Here is a 22,484-nt window from a genome sequence, read left to right as displayed (position 1 = left end):
TGCTGTTTTGATTCCTGCTCAATCCAACATTACTCATTGAGTTCATTCAATTTCATTCTTCTTTATTCAACTTTATTATGTCTCATTCAACTTTATTCAGTATCATTCAACTTTATTCAGTCTCATTCAACTTTATTCAGCATCATTCGATTTTATTCCACTTTATTCAACTTCATTCTACTTTAGTCACCTTGGTTAGTATCATTCAACTTTACTCAACTTCATTCAACTTCATTCCAAAGCATTCTGCAATTCCTTTTCAGCTTCCTTCGACTTCACACACAATTTCCCCAGAAATTGCATTCTCTAGTTATTATTATTCCTTCCAGTTTTTGGCGTGCATCTCCTTCCACATTTTTCACCCGATTCACTTCATTCAAGTTTCAAAACATTCAGAATATTCATGCCATCTTGGGTAGTATTTTTTCTTGTTTCAAAAATTTTCACATTTTTCACAATTTCAAGTTTTTCACCCGAAAAAAAACCCCATTCATTTCTAATGGGACATTCAACATTTCACATTTATACCATTCCAATTTCAAATTCACAAGATTCAACTCATTCAACTCACATCGATAAAGCTTTTCAACACACCCACAATTCCTACTTCCCCAAAATTCAACTTATTCACCCTTAGAAAACCCACAATAATTCAACTATTCACCATTAATTTCCATTGACATTCAAATTTTAACATTTAATTAATTCAATTTCAAATTCACAACATTCAAGTAATTCAACTCACATTGGTAAACTTTTCAACACACCCAAAATTCCTACTTCCCACACATTCAAATTATTCACCCGTAAAAAACCCCACAAAATTCCACCATTCATTCCCATTGCCATATTCAACTATTCACATTTACATCATTCCAATTTGAAATTCACAACATTAATCTCATTCAACTCATATTGGTCAAGCTTTTCAACACACCCCAAATTCTTATTTCCCACACATTCAACTCATTCACCCTTAAAAAAAAAACCACACAAATTCAACTATTCACCATTCATTTCCATTGGCACATTTTACTTTTCACATTTACAACATTCCAATTTCCACAAATTCAAGTCATTCAACTCATTCATCTCACATTCAGCTTTTCAACACCCCCAAAATTCCTATTTCCCACACATTCAACTCATTCACCGTTAAAAACCCCACCCAAATTCCACTATTAACCATTCATTTCCATTGGAAGATTGACCTTTTCAGATTTACACCTTCCCAATTTCCACAAATTCAAGTCATTCAACTCATTCAGCTCACATTCAGCTTTTCAACAACCTCAAAATTCCTACTTCCCACATATTCAATTCATTCACACTTCAAAAACCCACAAAATTTCAACTATTCACCATTCATTTCTTTCAATAGATTTAACTTTGGGCATTTACACCATTCCGATTTCCACAAATTCAAGTCATTCAACTCATTCAGCTCACAATTAGCTTTTCAACACACCCAAAATTCCTACTTCCCACGCATTCAACTCATTCACACTTAAAAACCCAACAAAAATTCAACTATTCACCATTCATTTCCATTGGCAGATTTAACTTTTAGCATTTACACCATTCCATCCATCCATCCATCCATTATCGATACCGCTTATCCTCACAAGGGTCGCGGGGCGTGCTGGAGCCTATCCTGTCTTCGGGCAGTAGGTGGGGGACACTCTGAAATGGTTGCCAGCCAATCGCAGGGCACACAGAGACAAACATCCACACTCACAATCACATCTAGGGGCAATTTAGAGAGTCCAATCAACTTACCATGCATGTTTTTGGAATGTGGGAGGAAACCAGAGTACCCGGAGAAAACCCACGCAGGCACGGGCAGAACATGCAAACTCCACACAGGGAGGCCGGAGCCAGGATGAAACCCACAACCTCTGAACTGTGAGGCGGACGTGCTAACTAGTCGACCACCGTGCCGCCCACCGAGCTCACATTCAGCTTTTCAAACACCACCAAAATTCTTATTTCTCACACATTCAACTGATTCACACTTAAAAAAAACATAAAAATTCACCATTCATTTGCGGGTCACTGATTGTGTAGTGGTACACTGAGGATACTGTTCTCACCCCGAGGTCTCCCCAGTGCGGCGGTCATCTTGGACAGGGACATTAGCGAGACTGGGGATATTCACCCCGAGGTCTCCCCGGTGCGGCGGCCATCTTGGTCACAGACATTAGCTGGACTGGGGATACTCACCCCGAGGTCTCCCCAGTAATGGGCCATCTTGGGAAGGGACATTAGCTAGACTGGGGATATTCACCCCTTGGTCTTCCCAGTGCGGCGGCAATCTTGGGCAGAGACATTAGATAGACTGGGGATACTCACGCCGAGGTCTGCCAAGTGCAGTGGCCATCTTGAACATGGACATTAGCTCGACTGGGGATACTCACCCCTAGGTCTCCCCGGTGCGGTGGCCATCTTGGACAGGGACATTAGCAAGACTGGGGATACTCACCTCGAGGTCTCCTTGGTGCGGTGGTCATCTTGGACAGGGAAATTAGCAAGACTGGGGATACTCACCCCGAGGTTTCCCCGGTACGGTGGCCATTTTGGACAGGGACATTAGCAAGACTGGGGATACTCACCCTGAGGTCTCCTTGGTGCGGTGGCCATCTTGGACAGGGACATTAGCTAGACTGGGTGTACTCAACCCGAGGTCTCCCCGGTGCCGTGGCCATCTTGGACAGGGACATTAGCTAGACTGGGGATACTCACCCCGAGGTCTCCCCGGTGCGGCGGCCATCTTGGACAGGGAAATTAGCAAGACTGGGGATACTCACCCCGAGGTCTCCCCGGTGCGGTGGCCATCTTGGACAGGGTCATTAGCTAGACTGGGGACACTCACCCCGACGCCTCCCCGGTGTGGCGGCCAATTGGTCAGGGACATTAGCTAGACTGGGGATTCTCACCCCGAGGTCTCCCCGGTGCGGCAGACATCTTGGTCAGTGACACCCAAATGACCCGTAAATGGCCCGGAAGTGGTCCAAATGACCAGGAAATGGACCAGAAGTGACCCAAATGATCATTCAACTTCCTTCAGTAACATTCAATTTAATTCAGTCTCATTCAACTTCGTTCAACTACATTCAACTTCATTCAATTTCATTCCAACGCATTCCGTAGTTTTCATTCAGCTTCCTTCGCCTTCACACGCAATTTCTCCAGAAATTGCATTCTCTAGTTATTTTTATTATTCCACTCCACTTTTTTGGCATGCGACTCCTTCCACATTTTTCATCCGATTCACTTCATTCAAGTTTCAAAACATTCAAAAAATTCATGCCTTCCGGGGTAGTGTTTTTTACGTTCCCCAAATTTACCGTTTCCCCAATATTTCCCCTTTTTCACCCCCAAAAAACCCATTCATTTCCAATGGCACTTTCAATATTTCCCATTTCCACCATTCCAGTTTCAAATTCACAAGATTCAACTCATTCAACTCACATTGGAAAAGATATTCAACACACTCACAATTCCTACTTCCCAAAAATTCAACTTATTCGCCCATAAAAAACCCACAAAATTTCGCCATTCATTCCCATTTCCATATTCAACAATTCAAATTTAAATCATTCCAATTTGAAATTCACAACATTCATCTCATTTAACTCATTTTGGTCAAGCTTTTCAACACAAATTCCTACAGGGACATTAGCCAGACTGGGGATACTCACCCCAAGGTTTCCCCAGTGCGGCGGCCATCTTGGACAGGCGGCCATCTTGGGCAGGGACATTAGCTAGACTGGGGAAACTCACTCCGAGGTCTCCACAGTGCGGCAGCCATCTTGGACAGGGAAATTAGCAAGACTGGGGATACTCACCCCGAGGTCTCCCCGGTGCGGTGGCCATCTTGGACAGGGTCATTAGCTAGACTGGGGACACTCACCCCGACGTCTCCCCGGTGTCGCGGCCAATTGGTCAGGGACATTAGCTAGACTGGGGATTCTCACCCCGAGGTCTCCCCGGTGCGGCAGACATCTTGGTCAGTGACATCAGCAAGACTGGGGATACTCACCCAGAGGTCTCCCCGGTGCGGTGGCCATCTTGGTCAGGGACATTAGCTAGACTGGGGATACTCACCCCGAGGTCTCCCAAATGCGGCGGCCATCTTGGTCAGGCACATTAGCTAGACTGGGGATACTCATCCCGAGGTCTCCCTAGTGCGGTGGCCATCTTGGGCAGGGACATAAGGTAGACTGGGTATACTCACCCCGAAGTCTTTCCAATGCGGCGGCCATCTAAGGGGTGGACCCAAAATCAACAGCAAGTGACCCATATTTAACAGGAAGTGACCCAAATGACCCGGAAATGAACAGGAAATGACCCAGAAATGGACCGGAAGTGACCCAAATGAGCCGGAATTGGACTGGATGTGACCCAAATGAACCGGACGTGGCCCAAACGACCCAGTAATGGACCGGAAGTGACCCAAATGATCCATAAATGGACCGGATGTGACCCAAATTACCCGGAAATGGACCGGAAGTGGTCTAAATGACCTGGAAATGAACCGGAAGTGACCCAAATGAACCGAAAATGAACCGGAAGTGGCCCAAATGCCACAGAAATAGACCGGGAGTGACCCAGAAATGGACCGGAAGTGACCCAACGGACCCGGAAATGAACCGAAAGTCTTTTCTTCCCTTCTTATTTTTATGTTCTCCTCATTCGAGGCTATTCTCTATAATTTGAGGTCATTCAACTTCATTCAACTTCAATCAGTATCATTCAACTTCATTCAACTTCATTCCACTTTATTCAACTTCATTCAGTATCATTCAACTTTATTCAATATCATTCACCTTCATTCAGTATCAAACTTCATTCCACTTAATTTTACTTAAATTCAATTAAATCATTTTCATTCAATTTCAATCCACTGAATTCAGTATCATTCAACTTAATTCAGTATCATTCAACTACATTCAACTTCATTCATATCAACTTCATCCCACTTATTTCTACTTCATTTCAATTAATTCCTTTTCAATTTCAATTTCAACTTCATTCCACTTAAATTCAGGATCATTCAACTTAATTCAGTATCATTCAACTTAATTCAGTATCATACAACTTCATTCAACTACATTCAACTTCATTCTACTTTATTCCAACGCATTCCGTAGTTTTCATTCAGCTTCCTTTGCCTTCACACGTAATTTCTCCAGAAATTGCATTCTCTAGTTATTATTATTATTCCACTCCACTTTTTTGGCGTGCGACTCCTTCCACATTTTTCACCCGATTCACTTCAGTCAAGTTTCAAAACATTCCGAAAATTCATGCCTTCCAGTGTAGTATTTTTTTTTGTTCCCCAAATTTACCGTTTCCCCAATATTTTCCACTTTTCACCCAAAAAAAGACCATTCATTTCCAATGGGACTTTCGACATTTCCCATTTCCACCATTCCAATTCAAAATTCACAAGATTCAAATCATTCAACTCACATTGGTAAAGCTTTTCAACACACGCACAATTCTTACTTCCCAAAAATTCAACTTATTCACCCGTAAAAACCCCACAAAATTCCACCATTGCCATATTCAACAATTCACATTTACATCATTCCAATTTGAAATTCACAAAATTCATCTCATTCAACTCATTTTGGTCAACTTTTTCAACGCACCCCAAATTCCTATTTCACACACATTCAACTCATTCACCCTTAAAAAAATACCCACACAAATTCAACTATTCACCATTCATTTCCATTGGCACATTTTACTTTTCACATTTACACCATTCCAATTTCCACAAATTCAAGTCATTCAACTCATTCAGCTAACATTCAGCTTTTCAACACCCCCAAAAATCCTATTTCCACACATTCAACTCATTCACACTTAAAAAAGCCACACAAGTTCACCATTCATTTCCAGTGGACCGGTATTATTGCCCCTTGGTTTCCCCAGTGCGGCGGCAATCTTGGGCAGGGACATTAGATAGACTGGGGATACTCACCCCGAGGTCTGCCAAGTGCGGTGGCCATCTTGAACAGGAACATTAGCTAGACTAGGGAAACTCACTACGAGGTTTCCCCAGTGCGGCGGCCATCTTGGGCAGGGACATTAGCTAGACTGGGGATACTCACCCCGAGGTCTCCCCAGTGCGGCGGCCATCTTGGGCAGGCACATTAGCTAGACTGGGGAAGATCACCCCGTGGTCTCCCCAGTGCGCTCGCCATCTTGTGCAGGGACATTAGCTAGACTGGGGATACTCACCCCAAGGTCTCCCCAGTGCGGCGGACATCTTGGACAGGGACATTAGCTAGACTGTTGATACTCACCCCGAGGTCTACCCAGTGCAGTGGCCATCTTCGGCAGGGGCATTAGCTAGACTGGGGATACTCACCCCGAGGTCTCAGAAAGTGTGGCGGCCATCTTGTGCAGGGACATTAGCTAGACTGGGGATACTCACCCCAAGGTCTCCCCAGTGCGGCGGCCATTTTGGACAGGGACATTAGCTAGACTGGGGATACTCACCCTGAGGTCTCCCCAGTGCGGCGGCCATCTTGGACAAGGACATTAGCTAGACTGGGGATACTCACCCCGAGGTCTCCCCAGTGCGGTGGCCATCTTGGGTAGGCACATTAGCTAGACTGAGGATACTTACCCCGAGGTCTCCCCAGTGCGGCGGCCATCTTGGTTAGGGACATTAGTTAGACTGGGGATACTCACCCCGAGGTCTCCCCAGCCTGGTGGCCATCTTGGTCAGGGACATTAGGTAGACTGGGGATACTCACCTCGAGGTCTCTCCAATGCGGCGGCCATCTTGGGGGAGGACCCAAAATCAACAGGAAGTGACTCATATTCAACAGGAAGTGAACCCAAATGACCCGGAACTGAACACGAAGTGACCCAAATGACCCGTAAATGGACTGGAAGTGACCCAAATGACCCGGAAATGGACCGGAAGTGACCCAAATTAATCGGAAGTGTCCCAAATGACCCGTAAATGGCCCGGAAGTGGTCCAAATGACCAGGAAATGGACCAGAAGTGACCCAAATGATCATTCAACTTCCTTCAGTAACATTCAATTTAATTCAGTCTCATTCAACTTCGTTCAACTACATTCAACTTCATTCAATTTCATTCCAACGCATTCCGTAGTTTTCATTCAGCTTCCTTCGCCTTCACACGCAATTTCTCCAGAAATTGCATTCTCTAGTTATTTTTATTATTCCACTCCACTTTTTTGGCATGCGACTCCTTCCACATTTTTCATCCGATTCACTTCATTCAAGTTTCAAAACATTCAGAAAATTCATGCCTTCCGGGGTAGTGTTTTTTACGTTCCCCAAATTTACCGTTTCCCCAATATTTCCCCTTTTTCACCCCCAAAAAACCCATTCATTTCCAATGGCACTTTCAATATTTCCCATTTCCACCATTCCAGTTTCAAATTCACAAGATTCAACTCATTCAACTCACATTGGAAAAGATATTCAACACACTCACAATTCCTACTTCCCAAAAATTCAACTTATTCGCCCATAAAAAACCCACAAAATTTCGCCATTCATTCCCATTTCCATATTCAACAATTCAAATTTAAATCATTCCAATTTGAAATTCACAACATTCATCTCATTTAACTCATTTTGGTCAAGCTTTTCAACACAAATTCCTACAGGGACATTAGCCAGACTGGGGATACTCACCCCAAGGTCTCCCCAGTGCGGCGGCCATCTTGGACAGGCGGCCATCTTGGGCAGGGACATTAGCTAGACTGGGGAAACTCACTCCGAGGTCTCCACAGTGCGGCGGCCATCTTGGGCAGGGATATTAGCTTGACTGGGGATACTCACCCCGAGGTCTTCCAAGTGCGGTGGCCATCTTGGACATGCGGCCATTTTGGGCAGGGACATTAGCTAGACTGGGGATACTCACCCCGTGGTCGCCACAGTGCGGCGGCCATCTTGGACAGGGATATTAGCTAGACGGTTGAGACTAACCCCGAGGTCTCCCGAGTGCGGCGGCTATGTTGGACAGGGACATTAGCTAGACCGGGGATACACACCCTGAGATTGCCCCAGTGCGGCGGCCATCTTGGACAGGGACATTAGCTAGACTGGGGATACTCACCCAGAGGTTTCCCCAGTGCGGCGGCCATCTTGGGCAAGGACATGAGCTTGACTGGGGACACTCACCCCGAGGTCTTCCAAGTGGGCGGCCATTTTGGGCAGGGACATTAGGTAGACTGGGGGATACTCACCGTTAGGTCTCCCCAGTGTGTTGGCCATCTTGGACAAGGACATTAGCTTGACTGGGGATACTGTTCTCACCCCGAGGTCTCCTCGGTGCGGCGGACATCTTGGGAATGGACATTAGCTCGACTGGGGATACTCACCCCGAGGTCTCCCCAGTGCGGTGGCCATCTTGGGCAGGGACATTAACTAGACTGGGGATACTCACGCCGAGGTCCCTCCAATGCGGCGGCAATCTTGGGGGAGGACCCAAAATCAACAGGAAGTGACCCTTTTCATCAGGAAGTGACCCCTAATGACCCGGAAATGAACCCGAAGTGACCCAAATGACCCGAAAATGGACCGGAAGTAACCCAAATGTCCAGGAAATTAACTGGAAGTGACCCAAATTACCCGGAAATGGAGCGGAAGTGACCCAAATGACCCGGAAATGAACCGGAAGTGACCCAAATGACCCAAAATTGAACCGGAAGTCTTTTCTTCCTGATTTTTTGTCCTCCACATCCCAGGCTATTATCTATAGTTTGAGGTCATTCAACTTCATTCAGTATCATTTCAACGCGTTCCACAGTTTTTCATAGGTCATTCAACTTCATTCAGTATCATTCAACTTCATTCTACTTAATTCTACTTCATTTCAATTCATTTCTTTTCATTCAACTTTATTCCACTTCATTCAGTATTATTCAACTTCTTTCAAACGAATTCCGCATTTTTCATTCAGCTTCCTTTGCTTTCACACGCAATTTCTCCAGAAATTGTATTCTCTAGTTGATAATAAACTAACAAGACAGATGGATGGATGGATGGATGGATAGATGGATAGATGGATAGATAGACAGACAGACAGACAGACAGACAGATAGACACATGTGTACAACAGAAAATATGTGTGTAAATGTCATATTACATTTTGATAAATGGTATTGACGGGAAAACCTGTGGCTATTTATTCACTGAATAAAGAAATGTAATAGGACACACCAGGACAACAAAACACATCTGTCAGTAACAACCCAATATTTTTGTTTACATGAAAAATGGCTGGGTTGAAACAGAAGGTGCTATCTTCTAAATTATGTATCAGTCCCGAGATAAAAAAGTTCAAATGTTGGTCTCTTGTCTGATTTTCATCTTTTGATGTCATCTTTTCGCAATACATAAATGAATTGGCCACACTATTCCAATACATTTGTAGGGAAGTGAAGATCTCTTAAACAGACACTTCCATACATCAGAAGATATCATAAAGATCAGGTACCAACTTGTATAATGAATAAACAATTTGAAGAAGCAAACTTTGTAGTTTTGTTTGTATTGTACTGTTTATCCTCATTAGGGCCACATATGTGGTGGGGTCAATCCCAGCTGACTTCGGGTTCAAGACCCTAGAATGGTTACCTCATATAGACTAACAAGCATTCACACCCACATACACACTTACAGACAATTTGGAGTCTTCATTGACTCTAAACTTGGACACTGAAATCCACACTGAAAAACCGGAGCTCTGATGAAACTCCCCACCCCACACACAAAGTCAGAACTACTGCGTATTGTTACTTTTTATTGTTTTTATCGAATGTACTGGACATCATCAAAGTTTCTCTCTTGTAGAAAATCCAGTTGTTTGAATACGTCAGATTCAAACTAACAGAACTGTTTGGTTTGCATTTTTGTCAGAATGTCTCTATTTCCAACATTTGCAATTGGTATTTATTTAGTTTTGGGGCCAGGGCCCTTAATACATAAAATAAACTACACTATAAAATGATCAGTTGTAAAATCATGTCTATCTGTGTGACTTATCAGTAAACGACTGTCACTAATATTTTTTAAAGAATACTCACAAATCTATGGGATCCTTTTTGCCTCTTGCTGTACCTCATGATGATCATTTAAATATCCAAGAAATGCACTGCATCAGTCTGGCTACCACATGGAGGTCAACTTTTGTTGATTTCAAGTTATAATCCGCAATATTTTGCTCCCTGCTCGCTGTGTATGTGTTTGTGATGGCAGGCTGCAGGCTGGGAGTGCTCTCCCTTGTTACGTGTTACTGGGCTCACAGGATGTGTGAATTGATTGCATCCCGACGGGACAATGTCCCCATCCCCCTCCCATTTCACACGCCAGCAGTGCCAACTCCAACCAGTGCCATCAATATCACCCTCTCTGACAGAGAGCTGTGATTGTTTAAGGTTCATCTATCACATGCAGTAGAAATCTTATCTAATAGCCAGAACATTGACAAAGTTTGAAATTAGATCAATTAAGGTGTCCAAGATGAGACCATTTCTTGAAGCATGATGATGTTCTTATTAATAATTTGGGCTAGGAAAAAATATCATAAAAATATCATTTTTCCAGGCCGATACCAAGTATCGATACGTTGAGGATGTATCGATACTTTCGATACCTTATGTTTTGTTTTGCACCTTCTATAACCCACTTTTGGAATTTGAGGTCCTTAAAGTTGAGCTTTGTGAATGGAGTTTTATTTATTGCACTCCTGTGTATCAGGAACAGTTACTGGAACAGTTTATGCACTTTTCAATCGGGACACTTGAATAAATGTCAAATGGCACTTTGGAAACACATGCCTCAGTTTTTTAAAAATATACGCAATACTTATCGGATCGCAACCCAAGTATTGGGATCTGTATCATCATGAGCCAATGATGCAATATGCACTGTTTGTAAATAGAAAACACTAAACTAACACAATTACAATAGATTCTCACGGTTGCGTCATTGTTTTCTAAATTTGCTTTATTTTGATGTAAACTTAATAATAATAGAATATATTTATGTCAAATAGTGTGCGTGTGTTTTGAAAATCTGCTGTCATTATTTTCAATTTGAACTTTTTTTCCCTTCTAAATTTCTTCAAACACAAGATGGGATAAAAGCAGCATTTTAAGCGTTCCAGTTGACTAAGGGTATAATGGTACACGTGGGTGTATTAATGTGTTTCGGTATGGCATGTTCGGTTTGGTCCACTTTGCGTACCGTTTCTGATCAGTTTTTATTACTAGCGCGAGCTTACGCATGGGCGCAATTGACTGTTGCATACGGGCGAGGAAGGCGGTGGCACTAAAGAGGAGCCAGGACGCCAGAAGCCGTGATAAATCATAAATGCATGGATAAATGGCATTATTGTCGCATACGCAAATAAGCCGACAACTCGAAGGTCCCCACGTACACTGCGGTCTCCTGTTTGGGAATATTCTGGTTTTCCTGTAAAAACCGCAGATGGGGAAAGGTACGTGTATACGACCCAAAGTTGTGTGCCAACATTGCTACGTGAGATTGGCGACTATATTGCAGGTAACACGTCTAACATAATAACGAATATCCGACTTTGGATGTTTCTTAGACGAGGAAGCAAGCAGTCTTTTTAGCCAAAAACAAAGTACAACAGCTCTCCCCTTCGTTCTCCGCTGCTCCTCTCACTAACCGTACATTCAGGAACCTCGGTAACATTTCAACTCAGCAAAACACAAATCCGACCACAACACAGATAACCCAATTCGTTACAATATGCGGCTGAACATTCAAAGATTTCAATGCCTAAAAAGTGTAAATAATTACATAAACACTTGAAAGTTACTGTATTTCATTATAAAAAGAGTTTTAATATAGTTAGCAATAATTGTAACTGTTATTTTATGCATTTTTTTTTTCATCACAAAAAGTGTATATATGTACTGTAATGACAACTTGAATACTTAGATGTGTCATAGGCTGTTGCTGCTGAGTGTTTAAAGATTCAGTTAATGATAATTATCTTTCCATCTTAATAATTTACAAAATCTAGAGATCTTTATTGTTAGTGTATTTTTTATTCTGGTGTAATTTCTTAGAACATCACCCGAATGGTTCGCTTTTATTTATTTATTCTTAAAAAATGCACCATTTGCTTGTCATATTTTCAATATAAACATATTTAAAAAAAAGAAAAATGTTTTTTGTGCCAAAAATATACCGAACCGAAATTTCCAAGAAACCAAACCGCAAATGTGATTTAGCTTACCGTTACACCCATATAGTTTACAGGAAATGTTTGAATATGTTTTGCTTATCTTTTGGTTTTCATATTCAGCCTGGAAAAGAGATTTTGTTGTTTCCTTCAAATTTCAATTAAATAGGAACAAAATTTACAAAAACCCACTCCTTCTATCCCAACATATAAACCTACACGAACACACATCCCGCTCCACACACACGCGTCATGCGTCTCAGGTCCTCCATGGTGGTGTGTCTGTTCCAGTTCATCATTTTCATAGTATGGTGTTCTCTTTTTGGTATTTGTTGACCCTGCTATGAACTACATCCGTTTGCTGTTTTTTTTTGTATTCTTTTTTTTTTTTGGTACTATTTATTTAGACATCATCTCTAGACAAGGTTCGATTTTAGGCCCCTTACTTTTTAATCTTTATATGCTTCCCCTCGGGGATGTCATCAGGGGACACGGCATCAGCTTTCACAGCTATGCTGATGACACGCAGCTGTATATTGCCGTGTCTCCTGATGACACAGGACCCATTGATACCCTTTTAAATTGCATTTTAGATATCAAGTCATGGATGGCAGATAATTTCCTACAGCTCAATGAGGACAAGACTGAGGTTTTAGTTATCGGTCCCGAAGGTCAGAGAGAGAAGCTTTTACCAAAACTACACATTTTTAATCCCTCACACTGTGTGAAGAACCTTGGCGTCATTTTTTACTCTGAGCTCAGTTTTATTCCTCATATTAAAAATGTAACCAAGATTGGTTTTTATCACCTTAAGAATATCGTCAGAGTCCGCCCGTTTCTCTCTCAGGCTAACACGGAAGTGCTGATGCATGCCTTTATTTCCTGTCGTTTAGATTACTGTAATGCCCTGCTCTCTGGCCTCCCGAAAAAGAGCATTTCACCACTGCAACTACTGCAGAATTCAGCCGCTCGGGTGCTGACGAGAACCAGAGGGCGGGAGCACATTACGCCAGTTTTGAAATTGCTGCATTGGCTCCCTGTGTGTTTCAGGATCGATTTTAAAGTACTTTTATTAGTTTATAAATGTGTTAATGGTCTTGAGCCATCTTAGTTATCTGATTTGCTTTTATCATACCAGCCCTCGCGGATCCTGAGGTCCTCTGGCGCCGGCCTTTTATTTATTCCAAGGGTGAGGACCAAAATGCATGGCGAGGCTGCATTCAGCCATTTTGGTCCTCACCTTTGGAATAGCCTGCCAGAGGTTGTCAGGTCTGCAGAGACTGTTGATATTTTTAAGAGGAAGCTCAAGACACACCTTTTTAGTTTGGCTTTCAACAACTTTTAAATAATTTATCTTTTCTTTTGATTGAAGATAATTCTATGTTTTGCTTTGAATGTTTTAAAGCACTTTGAGTTGCATTTTTATGTATGAAAAGTGCTATATAAATAAAATGTGATTGATTGATTGATTGATAGACTCCTGCCTTGCCTGCTTGCTTGTAGAAATGTAGGGTTTATGAACAATCACATCGAGATCCAGCTTTTCACATTCGTGAAATTATTTCTCCACATTTTTGTCATTTTCTAACAAACAATCTCTCCTCCAAACAAACCTACTTGTATAAATTAGCACACACAAGTAATTGTCACCGTATCCTGTGCAGCGTAGGTCTACAGACTCCATGAAAGTAAGGCAGTAGTAGCTATTACTGGCTTGATTTGAGACCCATGCTGGTTCCATAAAATGACCAGCTGTGCCTAGAGGGCCTTTAATTGGGTTTCCATTGTGTGCTGACAGAGTCAATGGAGCATCGATTTGATTTTCCCTTCAGATGCTACTGCTGTTGTTGCTGAGGCCAAATACTAGATGTCACACCAGGATAATTGGGTTACACAACCAATGGTTGTTTTCTCATAAACTCCGCCCAGCGGCTGAGCAACAAAGGCGGGAAAATCTGTAGGTTCATGCTGCACCTACACCAGGAGTGTCTAGCAAAAAACAACAACAACAAAAATAAAGTAAGTGGGGATTTTATTTATTTATTTATTTTTTCAAAATTAACCTGCCTCCAGTTTACTTAATGCATACTAAGTTACAATACTCTAAAACAGGACAATTAGTTTTGCAAAGAGGCAACATGAGAACCTGGCAGGGATGAAAAATCCGGGTCCAGAAATAATAAGATATCAGATTAATAGTGCATTTCTGGACACTCAAAGATGCTTTCAATAGGTACATTATTCATGCTCTGGAGGTGGTAAACAACGTATGTAGCCACAGCTGCCCTGGTGCGGACCAAACATTAACACCCAGCCACACACCAGTGTGAGTGACACTAGAGGCAAAGTAGGTGAAGTGTCTTGCCCAAGGAGACGAAGACAGATGACTCACACAGAGATTCAAACAACCGACCGACCCTCTGTTTACTGGACAACCCGCTCTATCCCTAGAGCCGCGGCCCCTCCTAAAAGTAATATGCTCAGAAAGTACAAACCCTGCCACAGTTGGGCTTGAGTCACAGGTGCTTCTACTTAACGAACTTGTTTAGCTGTATTTAGAAAAAGTACATTTTCTTGTTTCAAGAAATTGCTATGTCTGTATATAGTATGTATTGTTACAAATAGAACATTTTAAACAAAATGATAAGCAGTCATTAAAGGCCCACTAATATGAAAATCTCTTTTTGTTATGATTTTTAGTCATAAATATGTATTTCCCCAACCTGAATAAGTGTCCAAAGTTGTGAGAGAAACTATCCATGTGTCCCTTTCCTATGGCCGTTTGTATCAACATAGCTCAATCAGCACTGACAAACGGGCCGTTTCAGCAGCCTCCCGTTATATATGTCACTAACACCACACACTAACCCGCCCTTTTTGTTAGTACGTCCCTCACTCAGCGCGAACTCCTTCCTCAGCCGACACAATTGCGCAGTTACAGCAGGACAACGTGGAAGCCAGAAAAGCCCATCGGAGCTGCTCTGTACCAGAGTGCACAAAGGACAACAAAAACCTTTTTCTTCTCCCTACATCCGAGCTACAGAAAGGCTTGTGGTTGAGGTTTATTTATAAATTGAATTTGCCCAAAGACCTCCCAAAATGTGTGTTAGCTTGTGGCAAACATTTTGCTGATGACTGTTTCAGCAATTTGAGACAATACAAATGTGGATTCGCTGGACATCTTTGGCTTTGCCCAGGATCAATACCAACTCTCTCTGGAACTGGAAATAACCCTGTCCAAGTAAGTCTATTTTCGGAGTAATTTCCTTCAGATGTGATATATTGTGGACTTGTTTGAATCGTTAGCTTTGCGGCTATCAGCCCGGTTACTATAACATCGATTATATCTTACAGTTATAAACGAATGCTAGTTGTAATTTAGCTTCATCAATGTCTCTTTCCAATCCTTGAAGTGAGATGCTTATTTACTAATGAATTTATGAATGTCGTGCTGCTGTTGGACATTGGCGTATCATCATTCATAGCAGCTTTTCTTTGTGTAAGCTAAAAGTACTGTGCTGTAGTAATCACATATGTTAGCTTCGCAGCTAACAGTCCGGTTATTGTAACATCGATATATAACACGTGTTGTGAAACTCTTTACAGTTATAAACAAATGCTATTTGTAATTTAGCTTTATCAATGTCTCTTCCCAATCCTTGAAGCGAGATGCTTATTTGCGAATGTATTTTCGAATCTCGTGCTGCTGTCGACATTGTTTTTGTCTGTTATCAAAAACTAAGTTGGCGTGCTAAAATGATGAATTCCTGACTTTTCCTTCCAGCAATGTACATATTGTGGCAAGTCAAACAAGACGGTTGAGCGATCAACACAGTTTTTGTGCTTTTTATATTTGTAGCTAATCTGTTGTTTTATTAAATGTTTTGGTAACAGGCCAGCACAACTCAATCAGTCCAATCATCTGCTCAGCAGTCCCCCATTCAAGTAGCAGCGGTTCAACAGGTCATTGTTCACCCCCTCTCAAGGAGTGTTGCCTGCCAGTCCGACATATTACCCACACGTTGTGTAGGGACTCAGCTGGCTTCGAGAACACTGCAGTCTCACTTCAGAAGTAAAGGTATTAACAATGTCCACTCTCCTTTAGAATGTTAAGATCACAAAGTAAATAAATAATTCTGTGTTCAAGCAATCAAAGCATATAGGAGTGCTTCTCAGATGTTTTTAGTTTTCTCAAAAATGTCTCCTTGGTGCTCTTCAGTCGAGGGATCAACACAGGACTTAAAAAAACTGGAAACTGAGGCACTCAAAGTTATTTTGAATTATAAAAGGTCTTTATTTTAGGGAGAAAATTCCAGTTGGAGAAAAATTCCTACGAGTTTCGGCTTTGGTAGGCCTTTGTCACTCAAGCTTGCCCATTCCTATAAAATACCCAACGCATAAAGTATATGAAGCTGTATATTTGCATTCAGTATTAGCAGATCAAATTGTCTTGGCTCTTTTCCCTCCAGTTTTTCCCACCACTGTTGTCATTTTTGCTAGTCTTTTTGTTTGTCACTAAATATAGCGAAAACGTCGCTATGTTGGCAACACTGCAGACACAAGTTGTAGCTCTAGCGCTTGCTACCTTGCTTCTACTAGCGTCTACATGTGTACATGAAATAAAAGCACGACTTTTAAAATAAAAGCCCAGAAGGATTTTGCGTTTTTGCCATGTTCACACAACAGGGAAACGTGACCCTGAATGGCACAATTCTGCTTTTTTTTTCAAATCTGACCTGGGTTGTTTTCATATGTGGTCCTAAATCGGATACGTATCCAATTTTTTGCAATGCGCGACTGCAGTCTGAATGGCCGGGTCGCATATATCCGTCCTTTGAAGTCATCATGCGGGGACACAGACTGCTTGATTGTCGGTGAATGTGCAAAGTTGTTTTAAGTATCGCTACTGGCTTTATATTTAACTTTAATTCAATCCCACTTGAAACATGAAGCATAAAGTGGATATTTGTGCAGAGGTGGGCATTCCGTCCCAGGGACGGAATGGTCCGTCCAACTGCCCACGGACGGACGGACGGAGGACGAGAACACTTTTAAAAAGGACGGACAAAGAGAGGATGGAGGTAGGTTTTCGTCCGTCCCTCTAATCTTCCCTAACCGGGTCAAGTGATGGCTGACGTGTTGTGTTGGTGTAGCTGCCCTTGGCATCACTAAAAAGAAGGCGTTGCGTTCTACAGGTGCAAAACTTTATTTCTTCCATCTCGAACACCTTGAAACTAAGACATACAAAATACAATTAATATTACATTTGCCATATAAAAACATACATTACAATTCAATTGTTAATCGATTTTACATAGTAGAACCAACCAACACGCCACCAACTGCCACATACATCGCTTCGCCTACCAAGTGTGCGAACCTCTCTTTGCCCTGATCTCAACCAACTGTACTCGGCAATCAAACATATGCCCCACAAAGTCAGGTACAATAAAATACAAAGACAGAAACTGACTAACCCTGTGCACTTACATTGTGATTTTCCTGGGCTTAACTTCCTTGCTACCTGACGACCCCTCTCATGCACAGTGCACAGGCAGACAGGCGTGTGGCAAAGATGGCATGTGACGTCACTTTGTGTCATTTATGTCATTTTATGTCATCATTTCCGGGGGACACAACCATACCCGCAACGTAATTAACAACCTACTATGCTGGCCACTTAAAGTTGGGATATTTTAAAAAGCAAGACTGCCTGCTAAAGCCTGCAGAACACTGGAGTGCTCTTTTTCACGTGTGTTCGCTCCATGCAGTATTATTCTCACAGGCATAGTCTGCCCTCTAGTGCAGGCCGCGGGCCGCTTTGGACCGTGCCGCGGCAACCTGGCAACCAACCCCCACCCCCCGGAAGTTGTCTCCGTCGCGTAACGCTCAAATTAAATGTGGCTGACCTGTTTTCTAATCTGAACCGGGATTGGTCGGTACCTGAGCCTTAAGCAGTTGTGATGTCAATTTCAGTCGACAAAAGTGCCAAAATGGCCGCCCCCTGAGATGGTTAAAAAGGGTTAAATTTTGCTGCTTAACTCATGTTCCACAAACACAATATTTTTCAGAATGCTGTGTTTGAACTAGTGGGCCTGCTGGGAACATATTCTTGGAAAAAATGTGTTTGGGTTGATTTCCCACTTCAATTGGCTTAAACCTTTTTTCAGGGAAACAGATGCCATTGATATTTGCACTATTAATGTTTATACACACGTGAAGTGAAGGAAAATGTCATTTGAATCATGTGTTCCTGTAATCGAATGTTGGACGCTTAATTTTTGGTGGTGGGTGAAAAAGTATTCCGATTCTGTAACAGTCAAAACCCTTTGATCTAAGCCATGATTCATGGCTTTTTTGATCAAAGGTCATAGTTACAAATATTACATTTGATTTTAATAGTTTCCGGACATCTGTAAGTGCTAAAATTTAACTATTGTACATCCTGGGGTCATTATTTTATGTGAAGTAGTTAAAAGGTCAAAGTAGTATATGTCAGGGTATGTTTGAACATCATTTGATATGTGTATTATGTTTTGTTTTAATAGATAGAATGCATAATCATAAAGAGGAGGAGAAGCGGGTGAGCGCGCGCCCATGGGGGGAATGTAGAGTGAAAAGGAGGAGGAGGAGGGGGTGAGCGTGCATCCATGGGGGTGAAGATAGCATCCTTTCACGCACACACACTGTAAACAGCAGCAGAGGGTGTCCAGAAGGGTGGGGGTATGTCTTGAAGAGTAGACAGCATGTGTTTTTTTTCTGTAAGATCATAAAAAAAAGGTGACTCCAGGAATTTGAGCGTTCAGGATTCTAAACAGGAAGATGTTTCCTTTCACGCACGCACAGGTGGTCTACCCGTGGTAATTAAGCAACATGTGTTTTTCTGTAGACGGGTAAAAAAACAGACTCTGGGATTTGAACGTAAAATCAGTCAATGTGTTTTATGGGAGGGTATCTTACTAAAACAACATGTGTTTTTTTCTGTAAGGTCATAAAAAAGCTGACACCCCGGGTTTTTTTAAACCATAAATTTGACATTGGTTTACGACCGTGAGGGTTACATGTCGGGGCGAGTAGGGGGCATGTCTAGACAAATGGTCAAAGGCTGGGTGCTGGAAGGAGAAAATTAGAAACTGATACAGAGCTTTTAATCAGGTACAAAGTCTCGAATAATTGTACAATTATATAGTTTGTATGAGTGATCTATGAAATAATTTAAAAAGCATACCTGTGATTCTGATGCTGAGGGTTGGTGATAGGGTGTGATGATTATTTACGATGGGAGAATACTCTGCCTCTAAAGCTCGCTGAAAAAAACTGTGAAAAGCGTGTTTGTATGAACTTCAAAAACATTAGAAATAAAATTCAGACTAGTGTGAATGTGTGAAAGGACTAAACTAAAATGTTAGATTGATTTGATTAACCTGACCACTGATGGAGAGACAGAGACAGAGAGGGAGAGAGAGAGAGAGAGAGAGACAGGGAGAGAGAGATAGGGGCGTGGTTACCGGTCGCAGGAACGTTTGTATAGACCCACCTCATTCCTGAAAAAGATCGCATGCGGTGTACAACGTAGATGGCTAAATGTAATTATTTGCTTTTATTGACATTCTACATGTCAATGTTATAACTAAATTGCTTATATATATCTTACAGACATGTTTGGAAGCATAGAGGTGTATAAACGCCGTGAGTTATTTTAGAACGCTCAAATATATTATGCCAATTTTTTTTTTTACAGCCTCTAATACAGTTGTTGTTCCATCTAAAAAACAGCGCCACTGACTTATGATTACAGCTACGTATATTTTACACAGACAGACTACGGTGGTATATTCTTTTCTACTCTGTATCTTTAAGTATTGTTATCTTATTAAACATTTTTATCTTTTTTCATCATGTATAGACTTCGAAGAGGCGACGAATCGCGAAATAAACAGGATCGGGCTGCCGACATACGAGCCTATAACGCTTGTTGATGACGAGTCGACAGCCGGGCCGTCGCATATTGATGACGACTCCATTAGCGCGCTGATCAAGCCTTATGCAAGCCTGAAGGGACTTCGAGGGAAGAATGCGACACGCTCCCGAGGAATGATGATGGAGATGCATCGCTAACAACAGCAGCAGCACCCCTCGTTAACCAACATTTGCCAGCGCGTAACGACGAAGCGCTTGGATCAGGCCCAGATGACAAATCTGACCACGCTCTGATGCTTGTTGGGGAAGAATACGAGCAACGTCATACAAACAATGGTGAGAACATTTCTATTCAAATCAATAACCAGGCTAATGCAAGCTAGCTAGCATACACGTGCTCGCGTGTGTATGAGTGTTTTTCTGTTCTAAACTCTCCCTATGAGTGCATGGGGTGGGTAACATTGTAAAATACACTATTACTGCCAACGTCAAAAGAAAAAGAATGGTAATACCGACCATTATTTCACCCATGCAGCCGCTCACGCTAACGTGGTCAGAGGCCACACCCTGAACAACGGAACCCGGAAACGACGCTGCGGGAGTTACGTCGGAGATCTCTGTCACCCGAGATGTGGAAGGATCCGTCAAAGACGACACCAGAGAGCCACCTACAGGCGAGGCGGTATCACGTGCCGCACACACCCGACAACATGTCCTCTGTATACAGAAAGGTTGTGACTTCGAGGTTGTTTGCATATGATGCGCTTACTATTGAAAATGGCGGGGTTTCAATAGGGATTACATTTTTACACACGCATTAAGATTTTTTTCTCATTCATGTAGATATTTTACACCTTAATCATTGTAATGGAAGACTACAAGGCTCTAAATACACCACCGCCGTTAAATATGGAAATAACCGAAAATCAATCACCCGATAGATCAGAATCTCCTAAAGTACGCCATTAAAAAACGTGATTCAAGCTATAAACGTGGGTTGCTTTAATGATAGTTACGAATTGCACAAAATACCAACCCCGCTAAAAAACATGATTCATGAAATAAATGAAGGTGTTATTCCTTCTTTTAACGATACAGGTGAAACAAGGGTTGTAACATACGGTCACATATGGATGTACAACCACACCATTCACAGGGTGTTCATAACACGCACATACAGAGCACTAATGCGGTGATGCATATGGATGTACAACCCCATCATTCACGCGATACGAACGCGAGAGGTGTTTACAACATCGGACCACAGGCAGGGGGCACGCATCATTCGTCAGACACTACTGAGCAGGGGGATGGGCTTTTAATAACGCGGCGACCTCATTTCAACAATATCGAATTTAGGAAGCATCCAAACACACCAATGGGGGTAGCTGTGAAGGGATTTATGTACTCATTCATTTAATCATGCATTCATGTATTCATGTCTTGTATCATTATGCATCCATATTCCATATATTCTGCAATCATATTCAGACTTCAGTTAAGTCTTGTTGGTTCATTATTATCAAATGTAATGTTTCATCATATTCGGGGTAGAAGTAGGCTGTGTGTTTACTGAAATAAAGTACAACATTGGGGATGTTGTGACCTAACCAAGGTCGGGGTGACTAGGATAGATAAGGGAGTGACATCAAGGAAAGGGACGGGATGTGGTTAGACAAACACACATCTAGCTATAATCAAATAAATTCACATGTTGTGCTCTGTTATTTTGTATCTCGATTATAATGCTGTTGACATTGTGATTCTCAATAAATGGATCAAGTATAAAAGGCTCAGGTAAGAGGAGGACGACAGAGATCTGAACCAGATTGCTGTCGTTCATCTCTCCTGGCCAGTAAAACTCATCCTTGGGTGTCTGTGTTGTTTTGTCTTCATATTTCCGACTTGTCTTGGTCAGACTCCAGTCGAACCGTTGGCGGGTTTCTCCCATGACAGTAGCTAACCCCGATTTTGCAACATTCTACACACACAGAAAATAACAAACACACTAGCGGCTGAGGTAAGCAGAGTAGTGCAACGTGGCGATAGGGTTCAAGCCGAAATAGTTGGTGAAGGTGGGCGGGTTCATCGACAAATCGATGTAACTGATGCGTTGAATGATATCACAGAGGCGGTGGAGGATATGCTGGAGCACATGGCTCAGTCTAATACAGAGATTATGCTCAACACAGACCTCGAACTGGTTGTACAAGTTGTGCATGCGATGTGCGGTGGTGCCGGTGTTCGGCGTTGTTTATTACAATCTCCAAACGCGGAACTATTAAGGAGGAAAAAACAACATCTGTACATAGTTTATGATAAAAACAATAAACTATGTTTCTCG

The 22,484-nt window shown here is 42.2% G+C and overlaps 1 protein-coding gene and 1 long non-coding RNA gene across 7 annotated transcripts in view; one reads left to right on the top strand and one right to left on the bottom strand.

Moving 5' to 3' along the window:
* Positions 1 to 10,256, bottom strand: part of gja10a (gap junction protein alpha 10 a) — a 150,212-nt gene extending 139,956 nt beyond the window's left edge. For all 6 annotated transcript variants that reach the window (XM_086049777.1, XM_086049775.1, XM_086049776.1 and 3 more), the window contains exon 1: positions 10,089 to 10,256. The gene's annotated coding sequence lies outside the window, so the exon portion shown is untranslated. The remainder of the gene's footprint in view (positions 1 to 10,088) is intronic.
* Positions 10,257 to 15,155: 4,899 nt separating this feature from the next.
* LOC147137967 (uncharacterized) lies at positions 15,156 to 21,938 on the top strand. The gene is made up of 4 exons (XR_015089376.1): positions 15,156 to 15,461; positions 16,115 to 16,298; positions 20,127 to 20,476; positions 20,676 to 21,938. It is a non-coding gene; the product is annotated as an uncharacterized LOC147137967 (long non-coding RNA).
* Positions 21,939 to 22,484: the final 546 nt, after the last annotated feature.

The sequence above is a fragment of the Filicampus tigris genome, chromosome 13 (genome assembly GCF_054856515.1).
Source record: "Filicampus tigris isolate MCC_2025a chromosome 13, RoL_Ftig_1.0, whole genome shotgun sequence".
Classification (NCBI taxonomy): Eukaryota; Metazoa; Chordata; class Actinopteri; order Syngnathiformes; family Syngnathidae; genus Filicampus; species Filicampus tigris.
This window is presented reverse-complemented; position numbering and strand designations above follow the sequence as displayed.